Genomic DNA, 23,116 nt, shown 5'->3' on the forward strand with positions numbered 1-23,116 from the left:
ACATTTAAAGCATGCCCACTTTGCTCTTATGCTGCATATTGTCCATGCTTTCAGAAAAAATCTTCACATTTTCGTTTATTCATAATTTTCCACTTAGCAGATCAAAAGTGAAAACATTTTATGCTCGCTATTTCTCATCCAAATAAGTGTGCTTGTTAACCCTTTCTGGACTCTCACGTGCCTTACTGTCGACCTGCCGAGTTATCTGTTTTTTTTTGTGTGGCCATTACGGCAACGTCAGGCATCCAGCTGGCAGGCGAGTATGCAAAGCAGCCTAACAAGCAAATTTCAAGGAGAATGCAAGGAGCAAGCAACCAAGCAGCCAGCAGACAAATAACCGAAGGACGATATGAATTGCGGTTATCGGTATACATATATAATACATATTTCCATTCATACACATGCAAAAATTAGGGTGGTCCTTAAATGTAGCAAGCAAATTTTTATATCAGATTTTATTTATATCGGAATTTATTTTAATATTTTGAGTGTCAATGGAGGAATCTGTACCTTGGCCCCTGTGCGATACGCCTTAACCGTCTCCAATCGGGACCAAAATTTAAATGTGATATCTGTGACAGTGGTATCACCGATTGAGGAGGTGAGACTGAAAAAAATCTTTCATTTGATTTTAAGGACCACCCTAATATATTTATATACATTAGATCGTATCATCCAACAGGCCCATAAAAAAAGTTGCCGGAAAATTTCGAGTCTTAAATATATTTGGAAGGAAGGTTCGAAAAAAAATTGTTTGGCCGAGAGTGTTTTTATGACCCACTCTAATGTATAATACATTAGGGTGGTTCGAAAATGCATGTGAAAAAGTAAAGTTCGATTTTTTATGCGCTCACCTTATAGGGTTGTTTTATACGGAAAGAAATTTTTTATTTTGAAATCAAAAAGTATTTCGAGGTCGCTCAAAAAGCTCAAAGTTGCTATGGAATTCTCTAAAATCAATATTTTTCGATCGAAAAATTCAGTTTCTCTTTAGGAGACTCCCAATAATAATACCCAATTATTTATTTAACCATTTATTCATAGTAACTGTATTTTATAGGCCCGACAAATCCCCCAAAAAAATCCAGAGAATGCAATGGGGGATATACAAAAAAATTGTTTGCGGTAAAAAATTGTTAAATAAACAATTATGTATTATTATTGGAAGTCTCCTGAGAAGATCCAGAGTTTTCAGATCGAAAAATATTGATTTTCAAGGATTCTATACCTTTTCTATGAAAAGCGGTTTTTTCCCCATACAAAATACATGGAAAACTTTGAGCGCTTTGATCGACCTTTAAATATTTTTTGATTTTAAAGTAAAAAAATACGGGTATTCTTTTTTCGATATAGAATACTCCTAGGGGGTGAGAGCATTAAAATTCCGACTTTACTTATTTTGGACCACCCTAACGCACATTGTATATGGCCAACAATAGCTGCCAGTGAATATCTCGGTGCTCATCTGCTGCTTACGGCAAGCATTTGTCTAGTTTATACTGATATAAATGTGTGAGGGTATAAATATTCATATGTAGTAAATATACATATGTATGTATGTGCATTGCTTTTGTGTACGTGTTCGTGCACATTATCTATTTCCTTAAATGTTAATGTGACATAACGCAGTCATAAATGCAACTTGTGCCACTTTTGTAGACACAAGAAGCCACAACGATAGCACTTCAAGTGAAGCAGTGCACGACGGGCATGCGGTTGAGGGGTTGTTGTGTAAACAGTGTGAATGGCGTATGTATAAATGTATGTTTGTATTTATATGATGACTACCCTACAAGACATTGCTGAGCACTTTAGGCAAAAACTCTCACACATTTACACTTTTGTTTTTGTAGTACGGCATAAATGAGTAGTTTGACTATTAGTACTGAGGACTTTCTGATGACAACATTGAGGGGAAAGTACTCAAATTTTTCCCATGGCCTGAACGAAAATGAGAACTTTGATAAGCACTTTTGTGATTAGGAGTAATGATAATATGAGTACTCATATGATACTCAGCTGTCTTGTAGGGTATTGCTAATGCTCTGTAGTTTACATACACAAACCTCTTTCGGCGTGCCTCATTCACGACCTTGACTTGCACACACTTACATAACTGCTCTCTGTTAACTGCGTTTGTTTTTGTTGAGCTAAAGCAGTTACGTTTTTTTTTGTTATATACGTACAATATTTACATGTAACGGCATAACTTTAATGTCGTATGAATAAATTTAAATGTGCGTTGTTTTATGATTTTATAAAAAGTCGCAAGAATTTAGAAAGGAAGTCATGAAAAATGTCAGGGTCTTATTCATATGTAAATACAAATTACTGAGATATTTATTTCAAACAAATAATTCTAAAAAGATTTTTATGAATGAGAAATGCTGGATTTACTGAAAATTATTCACTTTCAGGTTGTTCTGATACTTTTGACCCCAAGTCCGCGTCCATAAAAACAGCAGATTTTTCTTCTTTCGCATATTTTGATCTCAATTGCCAGTTTGGGTGGCCTGTAAAGGAATAAATGTGAACGAAAAGACTGATGTGCCAGCGAAAACCGATGTGAAATGAACCGCGTCCAACTTTAACTGCATTTTTCTCGCCACTAGAAGATATTTAATTATTAAGGCTTGCAAAAGCGTGGACCACGTCGAATATTAAAAAAAAAAATGAAACGACAACCGCACTGAAGCGCCTAATTAAGATTTCGCATATACATTGAGTATAAATTTAAAATGGCCAAAGTAACTTTATATACTCTTTCAGCCATTTTTAATTACGACCATTGCTAGGCATTTGAATCCATACGCGTACACTTTGAAATACGCATTCACACACACACAATCATAAAAGTAGAAACTGTACCAGTATTATCGGCTCTATTGTTGGGCCACTGTAATTGTCACTGTAACTGAAACTTCTCGTGACACGCGTATTTCACAACATCTGCGACACATTTTTCAACGTCAATTGTAAGCGCATCGTAAATACAACAGCCCATATACTGCACACAGCAATACGATAGTAGGATATTTTGCTTTCAATATGTGTACATACATACAGTGGCGGTCAAAAATGGATGAATGGTGTTTCGTATTTAATATTTACAATGTTTTTCTAGCTAATGTTTTTTTCATATTTTTTTTATAAAAATATTGTTCACGTTTTAACAAAAACCATATAAATCACAATTTCAAACTTTATACAGAATTTAGAAAAAAATCCAAAACTTTATATCTAAATTTCGAGCTTTTTAACCAGAATTTTTTTTAATTTTTTGGGTATGCAGTTAACAGGATTATGGAATTTTAGTAAAATAAGTTCAAGTTTTGAGCGGCTAAAGAATCGCATTGATTTTTAATAATTTTTTTTTTTGCTGAAGGCTTTTTCGTTTTGTTTTCATATAAAAAGCAAAATTTAAGAAAACTGGCGTTGACTGTTTTATTTTTTTCGCATACTCTTCCACAAAAAATTCATGTTTTTATGAAAAAAAGTTCAAAGCGTCGTCAACAAAAAAACAAAATATTAAAAATCAATGCGGGTTTTTAGCCGCTTAAAACTTGCACTAATTTTACTAAAATTTTATAATCCTGTTGACTGCATACCCAAAAAATTAAAAAAATTTATTGATTTATTCTAAATTCTGTATAAAATTTGAAAGTGTGATTTACATGGTTTTTGTTAAAGCATAAACCATATTTATATAAAAAAATATCAAACAAATTATAGCTCGAAAAAACATTGTAAATATTAAATACGAAACACCTACCATTCATTTACTTTTGACCGCCACTGTACATGCGTCGCCTTTGTCTTCTGCATTGCAATTTTCGCTGGTTGTAAATAAATAGACGGTAATATCGTTGCATGTATTCGAATTTTAATTTATGACCATACGGCTCAACGTGACCCAACGAATTTTTCATCTTTTCAGTGACAGGCTACATAAATGTTCTAGTAATCTTTTGTTTGTAGTAAACTTTTGTCTGTTGGCGTGATTAATTTCAGTTCAATGCATATCAAAGTGGTTGTGCTGCATAGTACTATTCACACGTATGTGTGTGTGTATGCATTTTTGCAATTATTGTTCAAGCTATATATGGTCAAATAGATATTTCGAAATTCCTTTGTGAAGGCTCATGAATTGCGAATTTTAATGCTGCGTGTGTGTGTGTAAGAATATCGCGATAGCGGAAGCCATAGCAAATGGCGGTTTCTTTGTGCTTTGATGGCTGGATGCTATGTTGTTACGTATACGCAGTGACGGTCCATTGAAATTTTTAACCACAAGCATAAATACAAGTGAACTACTTTGGATTTTTTTCTTTTAATTTTAGATGCATTTTTGCGCAAATTTACACTTTTGATTTAATTATCATATTTGGATTTATAAAATAAGTGACTAAGGAGATTGACAGGCATGGTTTCATCAGCCTATATTTTGGATGGAAGTTAGTGCATACGCCTCACCCGTTCCTTGACGCCATGTTTGAAAAGGCATATTTTTCAGTGTCCCATTTTGTTCTTAAAGAATTGGAAAAAGTTTACTGTTTGCTGGTCATTAATTTGGACAAGGTCTGCTTAGCATATCAGCACGGTCATTACCTTCTTTTCTTTTCTGTTCCGGCAATCAGCAAATAGTGCCTCGTTTACTACTAGTTTTTTTCTTTTTACCTCACTCTTGTGTATTTTTATTAAATTCAGCTATTAAATTCTTGTCCATTTTTTCATTTTTATTTTAGTATAACCTTAAATAAATTCACAAAAAAGTTCAAGTACAACACTATCATAATTTACTTAAATTTTTGCTTTTTTGAGTTGCGCTTGTAACACATTTTGTTGACTTCCAGTTGACTTTGATTTGTTGGGTTTTGGCGTGACCAGACCGAAAAATTCGTACGTGGACCAGCTGACTGGTGCGACGCGTTAAGAAATACAATTACTTGTCCTACACAATGTGGAAATGCTTGTTTGTATACAGAAATAAGTAGTGTGTGATTGCTTTAAGATTTATTTCTTTTATCATCATTTAAGTTTATGCTCAAGTAAATTGAGAAAAAATCTATGACGTTTTATTTTTGTATTAAAGAAGGAAGTAAAAAACGTAGTTAAGGGCATGATGAAAAAATTTAAAAGTAAAACCACTGAGAGACATCCTGCACATTTTCGAAGTTTGCTAACATAAAAGAGATTATTTTAAATTTTCCATCTCACACATACATACAGTCTTAAATAAAAGCGAAATTTTTTGTTTTATTTTATTTGGCATTTGACTTACTCTGATAATTTTAATTTTATAAAGAAGACAAACTTCAAAAACGAAATGATGGCCGACGGATTCAGCGAACGGTTTTACCTTTAAATACTTGCATCATTTTTAAAAGTGTACAAATTAAAAAAAAAAAAACACAAAAAAAAATAATAATAAGAAGGCCATTATTTTTATTTTGTTAGTTGGCAGATTATATTGAATTTAGTGTTTCGTCAGCGAAAAATCAACGCAATTTTTACCCCTATGAAATTTTCACTTCATTGGACTAAAATTGAATGGACTATAAAACTATAGGCCTAAAAATATTATACTATAAATATTCAGCTTTGATTTATTTTGGTTTTGGTAAAGGCTTGAATAACATTTATATAGAAAAATAACAACAAACGTAACTTGAAACACATTGTGAATGTCTAAGTTTGTACACAAAAAGATTAACATGTGAACAATTGTTTGAGTTGCCGCATGTAAATATTTGTTGATATAAGTATCAATCATGTTTAGATAATAAACAACAAGGTATTTATTTACTAGGTACATACATATGAATGTTTAAGTTTGTTTAACGCCGCATTGCTGCTTAAGAAAGACAGAACATATGAACTTTATCATAATAAACGAAACTGAAACTATGAATGATTTATATTTATGTAAGTGATTTTTAAGTTATTGAAAGTGTGAAGTGAAAATATGCGCACATACAAGTATACTTTATATAAAATCAATTTCAAATAAACAATATGAATTGAAATGATTTTTGTGGTGGCATTTAATTCAAAATGAATCAGTCAAACCATAAAGTAAGCCAAGGTAAAAAAATAGAAAAATCTGCATGCCATCATCTGAGTACTTATTTAAAAAAAAAAAAGAGTGTTGCCTAGCACACTTCAAAGGGGCGTGGAAAAAAAACTACACTCACAACCAATGTTATATTTAATTGAAATTCTTGGTTAAGTTTTTAATTAATTTTCGCGCATTGTTTGTGGGTACAAGCATGTGTGGGTGTGACATGCTGTACACTAGGGTGACCCAAAAACAAAAATAATGTCGGAATTTTAATGCTCCTCCCGGCTAGGATTGTTCTATACCGAAAAAAATGTATCACTTTATTAATTTGGAATCAAAAATTATTTAGAGGTCGCTTAAAGCGCTGAAAGTTTTCCATGTATTTTCTATGGGGGAAAACAAATTTTCGTAGAAAAGGCATAAAATTCTTGTAAACCAATACTTTTCGTAAAACTATGGTTCTCGTCAGGAGGCTTCAAACATTAATATCCAATTATTTATTTAAACATTTTTTAATACTTAAGATTTTTATTGATCCCCCACTGCGTTTTGTGGAGTCTTTGGCGGGCCAATAAAATATAGTTACTATGAAAAAGTAGCTCAATAAACAAGTAGGTAGTATTACTGAGAATCTCGAAAAATGTTGATTTTCAAGAATTCCATATAAAATACATGGACAACTTTGAGCGACCTCTAAATGTTTTTCGATTAAAAAAAAATAAAATAAATAGCGGTATCTATATTATAGAACCATCTTAGGGGGCGACAGCATTAAACTTCCGACTTCACTTTTTCACATGCAACCTTGGACCACCCTAGTATACACACATATTAAATGCGGCCACGGCCAAGCATAGCCGCAACCACAAATGAAAACTGCATGTGTGTTTGAATAGTTTGCATTTGTATACAAATGTGATTGCGAATACATATTTATTTATGTATGTATGTTCAAATGCCTCGAATGAAAAGAATAACCTTTTATGAATGTAGCAAAAAATGTGGATAATTGTAGGATTAAAATATTTCAATTAAAGTATTTCCAATGAATTTTTTTTATTCAACAGAATAAGGGAGGCTAACTGTGTGGTACGCGTGGATGGCGAGCTTTATGTTTGTTGAGCTTTAATTGGCCCAATTGCTTGAAAAACAGCGCGAGAGTCAACAAGTAAAAAGCAAAAAAAACATTTTTAAATATCCCGTGTGAGTGATTCGATGACGCATAACTGAGCACCACAAGTCTTATAAGTAGGGTCCAGTGGTGCTTTCACTTAGCATTGCATTTGGCATAAGTTTGCCCCTTCTAAGCCCGATGTGGATTATCAGCAAGCAGCACCAAAAAATTAGGCGAAGGAAGCAAAACAAACATAGAAGTGTTGAAAACTTTCAAACTAAATAAATGAGATTTATTTTTAATATAAATAAAGCACATTTATCTACAAAAGTAAGTAGTACACTGTCTATCGCAGCACAAAAAATATGTACATATATCTCATCCAAAGACTTATCAACACTTCAGCATGCGTTCAAGTGCAATTTTTCAAAACTCAGCTTAAGTTTGTCGCCATATTTATCAGCTTACACACTCACGTTCACGATCATACTCACCACTGTCACTCAAAACATACTCATTGTTAAATTTGTACATACATACACACATACATTCATATGTAGCTTCATAAGCACTTCGCAGTAAAAAATGTTGCGTTGGCAAGTTTTTAATTTTCTTTTAGATTTTTTTTTTTGATTCTCTTCGGCAGCAGCGTTTGCTGCACTTCTCTAGTCAACAACTGTTTGCGACTCCTCAGAGCAGCGCGGCAGCTTCTATGTATGTCTGCCACGGCTTAGCAGCTTGAGCGTGTCAAATGCTACTTGCATGGTCGGAGCAGTGCTCGCTGTGCTGCATACGAGACGGCGCCGAACGAATGGTTGCGTCGGTGATAGTGTTGGCGGGGGTAAATCTGGTTTTATCTTCAACTGCCTGGCAAAGCATTGTCAATGACACAAGCGACTTTGCTTAAGTGGATGGAGAATAATGAAAGTCAGTTTTTGTTTGGCTTTTGATGTGAGAAATTAATTTTAATTTCAGATTTTCTTGCACAGTTTTCAAATAGCGTTAGGAAAGTAGTTGAGAATTGATGTAGCAATGGCTGTGCGAAAAATTGGTGGAAAAGCAGAAAAATGATAACTGATTAAAAATTGGGAAACTAGGTACAAATAATGAACTAAGTGGGATGCCTAGGACTCGATGTTGAAGACCTCTCTCAGTTACAAACCACTTTGTTGTCGTTATGAGTTGGGTCTAAGCTAGTTTTTCCACTTGAAAATTGAAAAAATACCGAGTCAGAGATAGGAAAATGAATAGAGATAAAAAAAGAAAAAAAAAAACTGAAGATTAAGATATCGCACACCCTCTACAAAAGGGGCACAGCCCAAATGAAACTGTTTGTGATTTGCACAGACTTTGATTCGACGCCATTAATACAAAAAAAAGATATACTAATTAATTTTCTAGTTGCAGAATGACTCACCTGACCTCAGCTCAACTTAACTCACCTCAAATCTACTGAACTAAACTCACATCACCTCTCCTCAACCCACCCCACCTTTGCTCATATCAATTCACTCGCACTAACCTCAACTCACCTAACAAATCACAAATATTTATATGTATTTTATTTTTGAATCAAATCAAATCTCAAATAAAATTGATTTGTGATTCACTCAATTTAAAAGCACTCAACCAAGTGTTAAGTTATATTAACTTATATTAAGTTTAATAGATCGAAAAATACAACCTATAGGATTATGGAACGATTTACAAATGAACCAAGAGAAGTTTAAATGCCGTAGCGCGGCTCAGGCACGCTCATTTTTTCTCTTTAAACTTGAGAGTAGCGATGTGCGCCCCTTATTATAAGAAGTCCCGATAATGCTGGATGTTTCATAGATCAAAAGGTTGTTTCGGCATCATTTCTTACCAGAATAGTACCATATTTAACAAACTTTCTAAAGGCGTCGACAGGTCTACCTACTGTGTACATTCCCGGTAGGATGTGGCTGGTCTTAAAATTCCTTGCAATTTCGCCTGGCTTGCAATTTTCACTAAAATTGAGTCAGCCATGTGAATTGATTTCTATAATGTTGAGCCTACTTCTTCAAATATCTATGGTTATCAGTATAGAACATTAGCTAATTGCGAGTATAAAGCTTTAAGTACCGGTTACACAATGTCTATTTGCCACTAGCTACAGTTTAAATATCGTTATCGACATTACCGACTCCCAGTTACATATTATGGAGATCCTCACGTCGATAACGATGTTTAACTTGCAGTTAGTGTTAACAAGACTTTGACACACACAACACATTCTGATACTACATTTAAATATCTTCGCTGCAGCGCAGCAAGGAATGCTAAAAATTCCAATAATTCCTACGGATCTGCCATTTCAATTTCAAAATCTGAAGATCAAACCCTAAAGGTGACTGGCTTCAGCTGGAAGAACCCTGATTTACGTATGGTCATTCATACATATATTTGTCATATGCTTACTAGCGAATTGTCTGAATAGTATTTGTGTTTATGGCGGCTGCTGTAGTTTAGTGATTAGCAGTGCGTGCTGCTATTCCGCAGGACCTAGGTTTCGTCCATCATCAACAAAAAAAAAGTTTTTTCTAACAACAACTGATGTTAAGGCAGCGATGGTAAGAAATTCGGAAAGACAAATATGTTTTAATAGTGGAAATTTGCGGTCTTAGCCTGACATTTTTGCCTTAACACAGAAATAACAATAAAAAACTTTTTTCGCAAATTCTCTAAAGGATCCTTTGATTGAAAAAGAACTGCGTAATAGTTATTCGTATCTTCTGAGAGTTGATATTTGACAAGCGCCACCTGTCATTCAATAGTCGGAAAAAAGGAGTGCGCCTATGCCATACTATTTTGATTAATTTTATAATGTCGAAAAATATATTGCTCTTAAAATTAGCTTAAGGTCCCGTATTGGTGTGATTGCTTGTCATCGTATGTAATAAATTGATAGTGGTAGGTAATGGTAATGGTAATAATTGTAGATGATGGTAATGGTAATTGCAATCGAAAAGGTAATAGTAATGGTAATAGTATTGGTTTTGATAATGCCAATGGAAATGGTAATGGTAATTGTAACTGGTAAAGTGCTTACGAATGGTGACGGTGATGGAAATGGTGATAGTAATTTTTTAGTAATTGTCGTGGTAATTTTAATAGTTATGATAATAGTTATGGTAATGGTAATGGTAATGGTAATGGTAATGACAATGGAAATGGTTATGGTAATGGTAATGGTCATGGTAATGATAATGGTAATGGTAGTGGTAATCCTAACGGTTATGGTAATGGTAATGGTAAAATTAAAGTAATGGTATTTGCTTTCGTATTAATATTCGAGCTCATATTCACCTGCATATTAGTATCCGCATTCGCCAGTATGCATCTACGTGATTGTGTTTCATTCTATTCGTCTTTGACCTTTTTTAGCTCAAATAATCCAAAACAACTTTGTCGCTGTGTGTTGGATAATAATGGTATGAAGATAACAACCAAAATTTCCCATATACCAGATGAAAGGAAATCACTTTGGCATTTTTGTTTGTAATTAAAGAAAAATCTCCAAATCATTCCACGCTTTTCCAGCATTTTTATTGATAAAAAATTACCCAATTTTTTCCAATTTTTTTGCTCTATAGAACTTAAGTTCCGAAAATGAGAGATAATATATATCTGAAAAATCTAAGTTGCCAGGGCAATTTAAAGTCTCAAAATTTGCAAAAAAAAATAAGCTAGTATATCGCACTATTACTGATGGTAATTATCAAACATAATCAAAACAGTTCATATTAAGTTTAGGTACCCTTTTAAGTTATTCTAAGTTAAAAAATTTCGGAAATCACAACCTCGGCACATATTTATATCTTTGTAACTACAAAAAGTACTTTGTCTGTAAAATGTGTGTAGCATTATTGCCGTGTGAAAACTATGCAAATTATCACTTCATTAAATTATTTGGAAGAAATACAAGGAAACTGGTAGAGGAAAGAAAGTTTTATTATCATTGCTGAAGGAAGCAGAATTAAGTTAGTTTAGCGAGTAGTAAGCAGCAGAGGAATAACTGCAAAGGTATGCAGGTAAATATAATCGTAGCAACAGCCTGGGACTGCGCTTCGATACGCAAGCGTGAAGGTGTGAGACAGCCCATGACTAAATACAGTGGGTATTAGTGAGTACACCCAAAGGATAACTTAGCTTAATTTAGGTAGTGAAAACTTTGATGTGTGTGTGTGTGTATGTAAGTATGTATGAACGCTAGTGATGGCAGCTAAATGAGTGTAAGCAGAAAGAAGAAGTGATAAAGCGCACGGGCAGCAAAAATTACAGAAAAAAAGAATCTTAAGGTTGGTAAGAAAGTGGTCTAGCTGAAGTCAGATGTAATGTTGCTATGTGCCTGGAAGAAGCTAAAAATGCCAGTATAGCTACATGGATGGATGAGCGGCAACATGGTAGCTAAGTGAAATTTATTGGATTAAGAAAAGGTTGGCAAGCAACAAAAGTAAAGCAAAGTAAAGAAAAGAAGGGTTAATTTAAGCCAGGAAGAAGTAAAAGTGGCAGACATTGCCTTTTGTGCTGACTTTTAATAAATCTTTAACACCTTCATTTGATACTTTTTTTCTATACTAGTAGCAAATGGACTTGCCTGTGTTAAACAGCTTTGATGACTCACATATACATATTGTGGAGCAACTTTTTAAAAACATTCCGCTTAATTGATTCCTATGACTCATTAACACTTTAACGACGTTTATTGGCATTTAAAGAGTTAATTTTTATATATTCAAAAATACCATTTATCAAAAAAATATTTCCCTTCGGCAAGCCTGTGCCTATGCAAAGCGCGAAAACCAAAAATATCTTAATCACTGCGAAAACTTTGCCATCACAATTTGCTCTATTCGCTCTGCCACGTCAACATTTTATGCGCATTTCTGTATTTTCCACAAAATCCATAACATTCAACAAATGCTCGTGCGTAAGCGCGTGCACAAATGCGTTGCGGCAGTTAGTTATAACGAAGGCGCACGCACAAATTAGTCTCAGTTACGTATACGCCGTGGCGCACCCCTTCAAGTGATTATGGAGGTGGTGGTGGTGCTGCTGCTGCTGCTGCTGATTCTGTCGTTGCTGATGCTAATATCGCAGTCGTCTTTGGCGTTGTTGATGCACGCACAGCAGCTGCTGCAATGAGTTGCGTTGCACAAATTTCCAAATTTCGCGTGATTACAAAACCAGGCGGCGTTGGCAAATGATTAATGCAAATTTCCACTCAGAGTACTCAGAATGAATGTAATCATAGCGCGGGTGTTGCAAATTTAATTTTTTTTTTACTAAGCAACGCAGGCAAGAGCAAAATATAGGAATTATAAAAGTTTAGATAAATTTCTAGCAGTCCAATTCGTTCCTATCAACTTTTATTACTTTGATTTGGAGTGTGCCTCTAGTTAACTCATTCATTTATTTTGTTATAATTGTTTAAACCCAATTAACCACAGCGCAGGTTGTTGCCCTCATTATCTATTTAGTATTTTTACTCATTTATTTTGTGCAATCTGTTGCACTCACTTCAAACTTAAATAATTACGCGCCAACAAAGATTTTCTATTTCAAGCTTGCGCCGAACTTATAGCTTCTCGAATCAGCTATTGTCATTGCACTGTTGACTAAATAAAAGTAGTTGCGCGGGCAATGCAATGGTTCAGCAGCAACGAGGCTAATAAAATGCAGTTGCGAGTGCGACACTTAATTTTGTTATTTCAGTCTCATTACTGTTTCTCAAGTGCGCGCTATGAAGCAACTCGTTTGTTGTAAACAACGAATAGGGAAAGAATTGTAGAGAAACAATAAAGCTGAAATACTTAAAAGTGGCGGATGCTGTAAATAATTATTTTGTCTGACAGGATTAGAAAGCTCAATTATTTTGCACAGAAGAGGGTATTAAGTACTTGAGAAGTCAAAGACCTGGCCAGAAAATAGCTTGATGGAGATGTCACAGTAGATAATTACTGTACAGATACCAAGCAATAAATCGATAAATATACCAATAAAGGAAATGATATATGCTTATCAATACATATATATATTGCTCTAAAAAATCAGAAAATAAAGTATTTCACTGAAAAAAGTTTTATAATTTTTTTTAGTTTCTAAAAAGGATTCGTGTTTCGTGATTTTCAACAATATAAAAAAAAAACTAACAAAATATTCAAATGCTAGCTACTAATTAAAATTAAATTTTCCAAAAATATTTTCGTTGGTTTAGATTTTTATTTTTTTATTTATTATTTAAATTGAAATTGGTAGCATCCCTCTTCAAACATATTTTCGAAGTTAGGCTTACTCATAACTTTATCGCTTGAGATTTTTACTTAATTAACTGATATTTGTCTTAGCCTATTTAATAAACTGAATTAAGTTTTTTAAAGAAGTGGCAACCCTATTTAATGATATTTTCAAAATAAAACTTTGTTAAGTTTCTCCAATTTGACATCCATACTAAGGAATTTTATTCATATTTTAAAGTAAATTGATGAATTGATGATTGAACATATTTTCGTTTTAAAGATTTATTAAGCCTCCTTGCCTTCGATATTTTAAATTATTTGTTGTAAATTAATTTATTAATAACTATATTATATTATAAATTAAATTGATATGACCTTTTCAAAGGAGGGAACCCTCTTCAAACATATTTTAGCTCTAACGATTTTTAAGCCTTCGTCAATTTATGTAAATTAAATATAACTATTTAAGCAGGTGGCAACCATCTTTAAATATTATTCTTGATACTGTTTAAAGTCATAAGCAGGTATGGGCAGAGAGTGAGCAGTTGTTTAGTAGTGTCATCATAGAAATATTTTGCAACAAAAAGAAAATTTTGAAAAAAATACGCTTACCTTATTTTGGAGGTTAGGGCTCGATATGCTCTTCTGTTCGACTCAGTTGAACAAATCCTACTTTCACTTGAGTTTTAAATATGCACACTCCAATTTTGCATGACCTGTATGGAACTAAAAGATAAACCACCGAAGCGCAAATTGAAGCCAGAGAAAAGTAAAAAGCAAGTAGCGTATGTTTGAATATGTAAACGAATGTATGCATTGGCAGCAGGAGAAAGTTTCGAATGCCAGCATTTACCGCGCTTCACTCATATTTACTGGTATTTACACAAACACATACGTAGTCAATAAATGCATAACGAGAATTTTAATGGACTTTAAATTGAGTTTGAACTTAAGCATACATATATCCATGAGAAAGTGTAAGCAGAAAAACAGAGACGATGAGTTGGGCTAAAGTGAACACAAATCGTAGGTGGAGTGGGAAAAAGGGACACAATAGCAAATAACGTCAGCCAACAAAAATATGAAGGCGGTTATGTTGATGCTGGCAGTAAAGGTGCAGCGAGGAGATATGGCAATCGCTATACCTTTGAGATGCCAGCATTTCTTATGCACTAAAAGCTTTTCTGCGTACTGGCGGTGAGGCTGCAAGTCAGCTTGTGGCATTAAGGTAGACAAAGACAATTGAAGCTGTGCAAACATACAGACATGCATGCAAAATATTAGATACATTCTTATGAACATACAAAAAAATAAATAAAAAATAAAAAATTTAAGGTTGTGAAACTTTATAAGTAAGCTGGTTCAAATTTTGTTTTGGAATGCCTCTTGGGACTGAAGTATTTCACGTAAAGTTAAGTGTAATAAGTTAACGATGAGTTTAAAATAGAAAATTTGTTCACCAAAACCGTTTACGTATTGTTTTGAGGGTTTGTTTTTAGTGCTGCGCGTTAATGCTCAACAAACTCGTCGAGTAAATGTTAACGGCAAAAGGGAAAACAAAATTTTCCCCTTTTTTTAATCTGAAAATTTCTAATTTGGCATTAAAACCAGGAACGGAAAATAATCATAATTTTTTAAACTTCAACCAAAACAATCAACAAGTTGTAATCGTCGTAAAATAATTTTAACCATACTCACGTATTTGTGTTTGTACGTCCCACTGTAATGATTTTTATTTTTCGAGTTTAACCAATAAAGACTAAAATTAATAATTAATATTTGAGTTTTAATTTTTCGCTCAAAGGTTGCTTGATTTTTATTTTTCGATCACAAATAATGATTATTTTATGAGTGACTTTGGAGGTGGATAGCTCCTACTTCACAACCCTATAAGGGAGCGATGATCAAAATAGCTGACGTCAGAAAGGTATTAATATCAGAGATCTGCATGGGCTACTTTTTTTTTTAAACAGCCAACATGATTGTTGATAGTATCCATCGCTTATCAGTTATTTTCGTTTACGAGAAAGGAAGAGAGTAATATACAGTTCAGAAATATTTATCTTTTATCGTGTAACATTTCTGATGAAGCGATTTTCGCAAAAATTTTTAAATGTTTTGTAAATTCATGTTTCAAACTACATACTATAAGATCTTTATAAAGCCCCCAACACACAATTTATGAACTAATAGTAGATGAACATCTCTCACTACGAAGTCGCGCCTTTTGCTGCGCTTTGGGTCTTATAAGAGTTTTTTAGACCCTATTGGCGAAGTATTTTGGTCTCGGGCCCAAACTAAACAACAATTGTAGTGCCAAATAAAAAGAACAAATGCTAAACAAATATGGGTTAACACTTTATCAAAGCATCAGCCATTTGCTGTACAACGACTTAACGGCACATTGTTAAGTGGATAAGTGTCCTGCTACTTATTTATGTATGTACATATAATGATAGCATTAGCATACATTTATTTTTTTTGTTTTAACAATTCAATGGCATAAAAACAATATCATTAGCTAATAGAGTCACTTAAGAATATTCGTTTTGTAATAAAAACGAGCAGCATTCAATATTTTTGAAGACTTGTTATGCATACATACATATGTAAATAAAGACAGTCTGCTATGGCTGTTAACGGTAGCCATTAAGAACAAATCATAAATGGTGTTTTGCTGCTGCTAATAGTCTTAGCGTCTACTTATATTTAGTATGTTTCTAATGTGTTTTTTTGTGTTTGTTTTTGTTTTTGTTTGAGTGAGCTGCTCCAATTGACTCATAGAGCGGCAATAGAATTGCCATAATCGTCGTTTTTTTTATGTTTGGTTTTCTTTGTTTTGCTTTGTTTTTTGTCGGGCTTTTTGTTAAAAGCTTGCCAACAACGGCTGCCAACAATGATGCTGCTGATGATTTCTGCATTTGCGTTTTAATTTTTTCTCTTGTGAATTCTTGCTTCCGCTGCTGGTTGATGTTCTGGGCTGATGCTATTTCATTTTTTTTTTTCTTTTTATTTGTAATAGAGTGTACTCTTGGTTGATGCAACATAACAATTATAATTGCTGATAATGGTGATTGAATTGCTATATATGTATACAATTTTTGATAGTAAAGTGATGGAGGGAAATATTATGGCTAATAACTCATAGGTGCATATGTAAATATTTAGGCATTTTGGCAGCATTTGTTACCTTAATTTAAATTACTAAATTATTTACTTAATTAACTTTATAACTACTAGTAACTATTAAAAAAAAAAGTAAAATTTTAAAAAATTTAAACGAATTTTTGATAAGAAATCAATAAATCCTTGCTCTCACTTTAATTCTGCAAACCGAAAGTCTGCAGCCGCATGTCTATGCTATAAATTCCTACAACCTCAATTAAAAAAATCTGCTTAATTCTAAACTAAACTAGTTTTCAACTCCCACAGGCTATGTCTACAGATTAGCATTGAAAGCATATTTTTCCATGGGCAACATAAATCTAAACTCCACTTCAATATATGTACACATTCAGTATATGCATATGTATGTGTGTGTGTGTGTGTATGTAAAAAAATCATGGCACTAACGAAAATGTGCCAGCCGCCACCATGAAGGAAGGAAATGAAAACTAACATAAAATACGATAAAATGTGAAAACTCTTTGCATCCTCATAATATTGCATTTGGCAAGCGTTGCTGATCTCATAAATTACAAAAATCGAAAAACTTGTTGCCAAGTATGCTGACAGGCATTTCAACGTTGTTATCGAAATGATTTGGCAACTTACAGAATTTTACGAAAGTAAAAGCTTTTTGGTGGACAAAGAAGACTGATTTTTTGCTCTAAGCTCGCAGCACTACTAAATGCTTTAAGGCTTGTAATGATATTTAAAAAATTTTATACATAATTAATAGGGTAGGGAGTGTAGTGATGGAATTGATAAACTCTTTTTTCCTATGAAAGCAGCAAAGAGAACACATATTTTATCAAAACAATATACGTCAAGCGAATTTTAAAATTACTGGGAGAATAAGTAAGGATATTAAAAACATTTTTTTTTAAAACAAATTTTTTTGCATGAAGTGTTTTTATTTTTGACCTTACTTTTGGCCCAATGCTAATGTAGAAAAATTTAAGCTTAGGATAATCTTCTGATTGTAATATTCTAGGTAGAATATTTAGAGGTGAAACTGCGTTTTTTACCAAGAGCTCGATAGGTGGCGCTGCCATCAAGATATTGGTTAAATTGGTGTTTATGTTTCGATTAGGGTCATACCCAAATAAACAAGTTTTTGCGAAAAATTAGCCGCATATACATATCCTTATAGATAAATGTGAAAATGATGAACTCATCTTACAGCGACGAACGGAGGTATTTTGGCTAAAATCGAAGAAGTTTTTGGCTTAAGATTCGTAGGGTATTTAGGTAGGAGTCGATATACAATTGGTCAAATTGGCGTAAGTAGCTTAATTTAAATCAAATATAGGTCACCTAAGTAAAAAAAAAAACATTTTGAAAATTTACGCGCTAGATTACGCGAGAGTCAAGTTATCGGTAGCCTAAATAAAATCAAAAACCTTAAAAAAAATTACACCTCCTCCACCTACAAAAATGTTCCAAAAATCAAAGAAACAATAATTAGGCGCAGGCATATCTAATGGAGTTGTATTTATGAAGAAAATATGAAAGAAAGCATAACAATTTGTAGCATAGATATTTGAAGCGGACATACTGGTTTTTTTTTATTTATTTCCTGTAGACTTTTGCGTTATTTATATACAGATTTTGTCCGGGCTTACTTCTAGTAAAAATTTCCGACGAGTAATTTTCTAGAGCACTATGACCCTTTGGCGGCCTCCCGAACGGCTATTTATTGTGACGTTCCAAAAAAGGGCTCAAACGGTCTTTTTGTGATGGATATAATGGGTTAAAATTTTCTAAAAAATTAGTTCCCGTAAATGCCATACAGCAAAAGTTGAACTATACAATATACAAGGCATACCTAGCCCTCTCCAAGGTATCCAGGCTCTCGAAGAAATTTGAGGCGTTTTCCTCGGGGTGCTGGGCACTCGCCAAGGAAGTGCTGGATGGATTCTATCTCCTCTAATTTCTGCAGCTTCTGGAGTAATCGTCACACGGAGCTCCGAATCTGGCGGCCATGTGGCCAGTGGTCCAATGGTGCAGCGGCTCATCCACTTAATCCACTTTTCTACGACGTTGGTTAAGCGTTCTGGCTATATCTCATGGATGGCTTGCACGTTATTCGCCTTAACTGCCTTGTTTGCATAACATAGGTCCTTCACAGCACCCCTAAAAAAATCGGACGGTCTCAATTTGTGGCTCCAAGGTGCCAATTGACATCGCCGAGGCGGCTGATAACACAATTACAGAACTGGGCGCGCCGCTCTGCTTCTGCAATTTTCGACAGGAAATAATCGTTTATCATGCCTTTGTAGCGTTTTTGGCAAAGGGTGCCACCAATCCAAAATCCGCACCAAACTGTCACTCTCTGAGATTGAATTGGCTTTTCTCGATCCTCAGATGCGGCAGTTTTGCTTGTTAACATAGCCGCTGAGATGAAAATGCGCTTCGTCAGAAAAGATGATTTTTCCAGCAAAAACGTTGTCTATTTGGTTTGCATTAAATATTTCCCAACGTTATTCAAACGTAAAGCGGAAGATGATGAAAAAGAGAAATAATAGATACGTATGTACATATATAAGAGTGGTCCAAACAATTTTTTTTCTATATAGGGTTTGGGGCATCTTCCAAATTTTCTCTTCTTGCCGAAAGAGGTGCTGGTAGCAAACTTTATGTTTCTAATTATAAATTTAGGGGATGCTCATGATGATCATATTTTACTCTAAAGTATTGTGTAAATAAAGCAACTTAAGCATATTTCAAATTTAAATTATCTAAAAAAATTTTATAAGCCAAAAAAAATTTTGCCAGTTCAACAGCAATCCAGTGGCGCATTTAAAGGCCATTGAGCACCCTGTATTGGTTACATTTGATGACATTTTTTCCTCCCATACAAAAATTGGACCACTCTAATATATATGCAAGGGTGAATTTTTACTGATTTAGAACTCGTTTAACCTCTCTTTAAAAGACGCATGAAAACAATATCCATTATCGTCATCACCTGTCTGCTCTTTGCTTACACATCTCATTGCTCTGCCTCTCCACATTACCCACTGTTTGGCGCCATTTTCAATTGTTGATTTCTCAGCGCTACACAATAAAGGAAGATGACACGCTCACGCTCACGCTCAACCGTTGACTGCCTGCTACCCCTACCAGCTCTCTGCTACCTGCTGGCTGATACTTTGGCAGTATTATCTGCGGAAAGTATAATCATCTAATTGTTTGCTTTTAACTAAAATTCAACTGAATGGGGATTGTGGGCGAGAGTACATTAGAACAGTTTAGCGGCTAATGGCGATGACAATGAACATAAAAGCACTTGTACGGAACTGTTGTTGCCTGCAACACAATTACGATTGCATTTAATGTTGTTGCAAATAGCTGCGTTCATTATTACACCAAATACTTTACTTTAAGTGAAAATAGTTTTACTACATGGAAGGGGGAGAAGTAAGCGGAAGCAAATATCCATTTCAATTAATGAATGCAATCATTTTACAGTTGTTGAACTATAATTGTAGTCGTACTTTCGAATGCAACCAATTAACAAAAGTGGCAACGCTTGTGAGGCAAGTAGAGATACAGTGCAGTAATTACTTCAATTTAGTTAGAAGTTGGAAAGGTCATTGTTGCAAGCAATTTAATGAAGTGTTGAATTTGTTGCATTTCTGTTGGAGATCTACTTCGAATGTGACCTAGAGAAAATATCAGTTGGCTTACTAGCTTACCTGCTTTTGAGTCAGTTCATATCCATTAATGGCTAATTTAAGCTTGCTGCTAGATTGTGAACAAGTCAATTACGGTAGTATTAATACAATAAATTGCTCTAAATAAATAATACTGCCTACTCTCTAATCACGTACTTGCTAATGCATATATGTTTCACGATTGAGAGAATACAAAGGTTGCGCCGATCTCGGACCGCTATTCCTCTCTTAACGAATTTGACAGAATCGTTGTTTGCATGACGTCACACTGGTGCAACTTGTTTACGTTTTCCTTGCAACATTTTTTCTTCTTCTTCCATTCTTGCTCACGTTTTGGCATTTCTCTCTCGCAATTGCACCAGTGTGACGTCACACAAAAGTTATTCTCAAAAATCCTCTCTGATCGGCGCAATCTTGTATTCTATCATTCTTGTATATGTTTATGCTACATATGCATGCATATATGTATGTTTATTTGTATTGGTGTAACTTTCTCACATTTTTCACACTGACTTGCTATAACAAAGATACTCGTATTCTGTTGGTGAGTGAGAAAACATATTTTTGTATAGACTTGAAACTTGAATGGAGTCTTCTTATTGCGTCTACATTTGCATAAGCTGAGAAATCATCATTTATAACCTGTGTAGGTTTTCTGAAATTCTGTTGTAAAGCAGCTTTCGAATCTTATTTTCTGCCTGCTTTTATTCTGACCACCAATGCAGACAGATTAAACCGTGCAACAAAAACAAACAATTTCAAATCACACGAGAGAATCTATATACTCACGAAACTATTGGCCAAATACTTTAAAATTTTAAAGGTCTGATTAATTTAAAAAAAAAAATTGTTTAAAAAAATCAGTGCAATGTAGAATAACAATATGGGTATCAAATGAGAGCGAAAATTCTGTAGAATTTAAAAATAATAAAGTTTCTTGGTTTAAATTCACGAATAGGTATTGCAAGTATGCTTTTAATAAGTTTTACCTTTTTAAGTTAATAAAGTTTGCAGGACGAAATTCGACCTCATCGTGCATATATTAGTCCTCAAAAAATAATTAAAAAAAAAATATTGCAAATTTTTAAGGATATTTACCTACACAATTTGTAAAGGACATTTTCCATATCCATTCGTCCTTATTCACCAAAAATTTATTCAGTTATAATTCTAAAGATTTTTTTCCTTTAAATGATGCCCTTATTTTTATCCTACATTGCATTAAATTTTTTAAATAATTTTTTGTAATAAATAATCACATTTTTTAAATTTCAAAGTCCTTTAATTTACCAACAGTTTCGCGAATATATTAATTTTTTTGTTTGTAAAATTTACTGTCGCACGGTGTTATATATGTACCTATCACCTCATTGCCTCAAGACTCAAATTTTAACATTTGGTATAGTAATGATCCTACATGCATCTCAAGGATACTTTTAAGAAGTTCCGGCCATCGAGCGCTTCGTTTTCCAGAGGAATAATACGTAGAAAATGATTTCTTTTCCTTTGAGGTCAAATATATAATTTTCTAGAATCAATCAGATTTTGGGGAGGGTAAATAGCTGGATGTAGTACTATGTATACCAGCGTAATTATAGGCGATCTTAAACGGACATTTTATTGTAAAATTAGCAGCTTTTGGACTAGCGCTTTCATATATATATATATTTTCTCTGAGATTAAAAAATTTACTCTGCACGGCGTAAAGAAAATTTGGAAGCACATAGCACGTGGATTTCCATTATGAAGTTACTCGCTTTTCAGCCGCTTACATATACATACTCAGGTGTGGTATTGATTCAGAATTAGGGCATTTTATACCGTGCTGCTACCAGTAAAAGCAAAAAAAATAACAAAAAACAAATAAAGAAAGAAGAGCCCATATCTTATTAGCTATTTCATCCTCTTCTATCTACGCCAAGGTATTATACCAATGACTACCTTTTGTCGAGAACAATCGTGTGTAATACGCCAGTGGAAGTGCGTTCGTGCAACTTTCAGCTTTTCAAGTCACTTACTCGCCTACTAATATCCGTACGTTTTTGTAGTTCTTTTCACACAAACGTCTACTCGTATGCGTACACAATTCGAGCATACGTAGATATAAAAGTGCCAATGACTCAAGTATGCCGTTCTGCACAATACTGCAGCAGCTTCATTTCAATTCCCAACTGAGTGCTTTTGTCAGCAGATAATAAACTTTGTGTTTTTTTTCCTCCTCCTTTTTTGCTGTTGCTATAGGAAAGTGCAATGTGTCCATTATGTTGCTTCGAATTGCTTTTCACAATTGCATTGTTCAATTCATATTCTTATAAGCGTACGTACTCACGAGCATAAATACACACACACATACACACACTAATACACTAATACACTCATGTGGGCTATGCTCATTGCATTGTTCACGTATGTATGTATCTTATAAGCTTTTAGCTTTCCGCATCCGTTTCTACCTTCTTACATCTACTGATTTCAAATAATATACACAAAAGGAAATGAACACAAATACATATGTATGTACATGAAAGCTGTGTGCTTAACAATAGCATTGTTAATATATTCCTTCTCACAAATGCAATTCCACAAAATTCTTTTGCTATAAATCTGACGCAGCAGAAAAGTGTAAGCAGCAAGGCAAGATGCGCTGCGTACCAACGACAAGTGATAACATCAGTCGGATTGTTGCTAAAGAAAAAAAAAACAAAAAAAAACACAAAAGGAAGTAGAAGGATGGGCTTGTCCTGCATCCAAATACAGATTGTCAGCTGCTTATTTCGGTTGGCAGACCATCACAGCGGTTGACCGCATATGTGGCTGAATGCGTGCAGCCGAGAGT

The 23,116-nt window shown here is 34.0% G+C and overlaps 1 long non-coding RNA gene across 1 annotated transcript; it reads left to right on the forward strand.

The window, feature by feature from the left end:
- The first annotated feature begins 3,481 nt into the window (after nt 1-3,481).
- On the forward strand, nt 3,482-15,159 carry LOC108368645 (uncharacterized). Its single transcript, XR_001848403.1, has 3 exons — nt 3,482-3,496; nt 14,216-14,218; nt 15,050-15,159. It is a non-coding gene; the product is annotated as an uncharacterized LOC108368645 (long non-coding RNA).
- Nucleotides 15,160-23,116: the final 7,957 nt, after the last annotated feature.

The sequence above is a fragment of the Rhagoletis zephyria genome, unplaced genomic scaffold (genome assembly GCF_001687245.7).
Source record: "Rhagoletis zephyria isolate East Lansing unplaced genomic scaffold, Rhagoletis_zephyria_1.1 Rzeph_scaffold_03232, whole genome shotgun sequence".
NCBI classification, from domain to species: Eukaryota; Metazoa; Arthropoda; class Insecta; order Diptera; family Tephritidae; genus Rhagoletis; species Rhagoletis zephyria.